At 41.5% G+C, this 4,471-nt stretch overlaps 1 non-coding gene across 1 annotated transcript; it reads left to right on the top strand.

Moving 5' to 3' along the window:
- The first annotated feature begins 1,383 nt into the window (after window positions 1-1,383).
- Window positions 1,384-1,455, top strand: trnac-gca (transfer RNA cysteine (anticodon GCA)). Its single transcript has one exon. It is a non-coding gene; the product is annotated as a tRNA-Cys (tRNA).
- Window positions 1,456-4,471: the final 3,016 nt, after the last annotated feature.

The following is a 4,471-nucleotide window of genomic DNA, read 5'->3' as shown; positions in this document are numbered from 1 at the left end:
TAGGAGACCTTCAGAGTCCTGAGGTTGAGAATCAATGAAGTCCCCTTAGCGCTGTGGATGGCAGTAGCACACATCTTGCGCAAACACCTCAAAAAGAGATGAAGAAGTAGGGGACAACGCCCCCTTAGGAGACCCAACTTGAGCACACGCTTTTGCATTGAGTGGGCGTGTTTTGCGTTATCTTGGTTTGATTCAGTATTTTTGGTGGTAGTCTACAGCATGCTGCCATTTTAGACCATAATTATGTACAGTATTTAGCGCCGGGAGGGGCTAAGTGGGTGGAGGGGAAGCTATGAACAGAAACACCAGGCAGCCCGGACAACAGATTGATGGAGGAGCTGCTACTGAATTCACATGGCGATGATACTATATATTAATTCTCGTTATACAATTTACCTATTAGTTTATTTTTGTCATGGAAATCTATTCTAACTCCTGTGCAAATACATGTGCATTTTGGTGATGTGACATGTAGTTGGGGTGTGAGACATGGAGAGATGTTTCTTACTGTTGGATCCATATCATGATCACAATTGGTGTTACATGGTTCGAGACGCTAACCAGCAACCTTTGGGTTATAAGTCTGATGCGTAACCACTTACCCACTACTGCTCTAGTTCAGCAGAGGTACTAGAGTTTAATAGACTGAATAAAGTTGTACAGCACGAAAAAAAACCCTGCTACATGAAATACCACCAACAAGTTGTAGTTAGGCATAAAGGGTGCAACCCACAAAGACACACAAATCCAAGTGAAGAGAAACCGAATGTTGAACACCCAAAGCAAATACTGTTGAAGCAGACAATAGTCTAATTTATGTAATTAATTACTTCAGCAACAGTGCTAGGTGGAATATATTTCATTTATGGTAAAATAATGTTTTTCTATGCCCAAGGCGTTAATTACCAGGGTTGCAGGTTCAAATCCTGGCCCTACCACTCCCTACACCTCCATCCATGGCTGAAGTGGGCTTGAGCAAGGCACATTACTCCAGGGACTGTAACCAATAGCCTTGAGCAAGGCACATTACTCCAGGGACTGTAACCAATAGCCTTGAGCAAGACACATTGCTCCAGGGACTGTAACCAATAGCCTGTAATATCTGTAAGTCGCTTTGTACAAAAAAGTGTCAACTAGTGTAATGTAATATTGAAATGTAATTTCATAGTAGATACATAGTAGTGTGTGTAAGCTTGAATGTGCTGATGTGTCAGTCACATTCCACTAATCTCTCTCTCTCTGTCTCTCTGCCTCTGTCTCTCTCTCTCTCTAGCTCGCTCTCTTTGTTTAACCCTTGTCCTGTTGCTGCTGCTATTGTTGCCTCTGTGAGTAGACCATGTGACAAAAAGTGTTTAGTCACATGTGTTCAAGGGTTTTACAGGAGGGGGTATAGCTCAGTGGTAGAGCATTTGACTGCAGATCAAGAGGTCCCCAGTTCAAATCTGGGTGCCCCCTGCCCTTTTCATTCAAACACCATTGGATAAATCACCTGTAGGAGTGCATGTACCGGAAAAAAACCTTGCTACGTCAAATATTCCCAGCAAGCTGTAGTTAGGCTCAAATGGTGCAAACATCCACCCACATCCAAGTGAAGAAATTTAATCAAACGTGGAACACAGCAAGAAAATAATGTTGAAGCAGATAATAGTCTGCAATTATGTAATTAATTATTTCAGCAACAATGTTGGTGTAGAGGATGGTAGAAGATACTTCATAATTTATGGTAAAATAATGTTTTTCTCTGCCCAAGCCAAGGCGGTAATAACCATTCAGTCACAGTCCTCCTCAAGCGTGTAAACAAAGACAACATTGTGATTATGCACACTATTCTGTCCACAGCAGAAAAACACATCATAAGCTCTCCGAAGTGGAAATGATAAGGAGTATAAATTAAAATATAATATAAATTATATATCCGGATCAAACACCCGTGACCACCCACAGTCCGTTTAAAAAGAGACACGCTGACGGAGCAAAAGTGAGTCCAGATTTCTAAACAGGCCTGTTGGGGGGTAAACAGCTTCTTAATTTGGAGCTCAGCGAGAGTTGATGGTGTTGTGGAGCTCAGCGGCACTTTAGCAGCGGCCCCTGTAGTGGTCTTAAGGGAGGACTTAAGGTCATTAGCCAACATCTGGGTAGTGCAGAGCATGCTGAGCACTGTTGTTATCTGCTCTGACAGAGAAGCAAGCAAGGGCAGGGTGGGAAGGACGAGAGAGAGAGAGAGAGAGAGAGACAGAGAGAGAGAGAGAGAGAGAGAGAGAGAGAGAGAGAGAGAGAGAGAGAGAGAGAGAGAGAGAGAGAAAGAAAGTTGGTGCAAAGATAATATGGTAGACCCTCAAAAAACAATTTGAAACTGAATCTATGGTATATCTCACCAGGCTAGGGGTCATGTTATTGTGGCATCTGTGTGTTTCAGTCCTCAGGCCCTGCTGAGTTCAGATATTATCTCTGAGAGAGGGGAGCAACAAGGGCAGTCAAGGAAGAATGTAACAGAAAGGACAGACAGAAACACAGACAGACCTAAAGACAGAACGAATGAGATAGACTCTAAACCAGTGGTTCTCAACCTTTTTTCAACTAATACCCCCTTGGCCACATCACAAGCCTCCCAATGCCATCTTGACCTCATCATAAGCCTGACAATGCCCCCTTAATAATACAAAATGAAATGGACTAATGCCTCCCAATGGCAACTGAGCACTGCCCCCTCTCAGCTGTATCCTTCTTAACTCCCCCTAGAGCTCTCTAACGCCTCCTGAGTGGCTGTACCGCCCCCGTTGAGAAACACTACTCTAAACCAATGCTTATACTGTGTGACTACACACTGCAACATATCCAAGTGATACAATCTCACAATGACATGCGATGCTGCAATGATGTAGCAATGATGCGAAGTGATGAACTTCATTCATCCATTATTGCATCATGTCTGAAAGGTAAGCCTGCCAGTAAGGTGTACAGGTTTTGAACCGTTGACAGTTTTTTGCATTAAAAAAAATAGTATCAGTTATTATTCTTTCATTCTGATATTCACTAGCATTGGCTCATTTTAAATGCAGAACATGAATCTGAAAGAAAAAATAGTGACCCAGACTCTTTGACACGGTGTGTTATGTGTGTGCACTCACCCTCACTAACCCATGAAGACTGATTGTAGTCGAAACGCGTAGGCGTTATCCATTAAAATAAAGGATTTTTAACTTTTTTCACTAAGATCAGTGTGCCTCGGATCATTCTTCTGACTACCACTTTCAACAAGGAACCTTTTTTTGGACCTTCACACTTTGGAGATAGTCACAAGCCAATTAATGAAGTTATCTTGTCCTTTCTGAAGAGCACCTGATTCTTTGACAAACAATTGACCCAACGCAGCACTCTCCTTTTTCCTCTTTTTCAACCCGTCATTAGCTTCAGAAAGAATAAAATGAAGTTTTTGGGCGACCTTCTCACTCTCCTGATCTCAGCATCATTGAGCCATTTAGGGAAAACCTCAAATGTTAGGTTCCAGCAAGACACCTAAAAATATTATAAGAAACAACCATTGTGCCAGGAAGAATGTGCTGTTTTGTCATCTGAGAAAATTAAGAGCCTTATCCACAACTACCACAAACAATTTAGAGCGGTCCTTGATGTTCAGCATCAGAAACTAGGGTATGTCAACTTTTGAACAGGGTCATTTGGGTAATTTGGGTTGTGATCATGCTTTTGAAAGAGTAAACACAGAAGATTGTTAATAAATATCTTAAGCCAGTCACGGGCAATGAGTGAAAAAAAAAAGGTTTTGTGTAATCCTTCATATTTTGTGAGAAATTGCCAAGAAAGCGTATATTCTGCTAGGGTATGTAAACATATGAGCACCACTGTATGTCAATGTTTGTGAACGGGCAGCTGCAAGGCCAACTACAAGGGTCTTAAAGACTGGCTCCTAACCAGTCAGTGCCTCAGTTATTGGAGAGTGCTGTGGAAGCTTAAGGTGACTATTAACCTCTTAATATGTCTTCAAATTGCAATGTTTCTGTCACGCAATGCTTAGGTTCATTTTATGGTGTCCTGTGGTGTGACTGCTCTTGTAGAAGGAAAAGAAGTTTTTTTATAAATGAAAACACATATTAAGATTAAACACAATATCATTATCAAGTTAGCATGAGCTGAGATGTCAGTCATGTATACAAAAGGATTAAAATGGTCATAATGCAGTGAATATCCTGTGGTGCGACTTCATTTTCCTGCGGTGTGACATGCCTATGCAATGTGTTGATGCAGGACACATTTTCTCAAAAATGATAAAAAAAATAATTTGGCGTTACGCCCTTAAACGTCAACCACCCATGTGCTAGTGAGGTTGAGTATGTCCTTGATTGTAAGTTGCTTTGGTTAAAAAGCAATTGCAAAATGCACTGTAATGCAATGTGATGTAATGTGATGTAATGTGTATGCAGCACCAGGATGTCAGACTTGATGTAACCAGAAA

This window comes from Engraulis encrasicolus, chromosome 8 (genome assembly GCF_034702125.1).
Source record: "Engraulis encrasicolus isolate BLACKSEA-1 chromosome 8, IST_EnEncr_1.0, whole genome shotgun sequence".
NCBI lineage: Eukaryota > Metazoa > Chordata > Actinopteri > Clupeiformes > Engraulidae > Engraulis > Engraulis encrasicolus.
The sequence above is the reverse complement of the archived record's forward strand: the minus strand, read 5'-3'. Positions and strand labels throughout refer to the sequence as shown.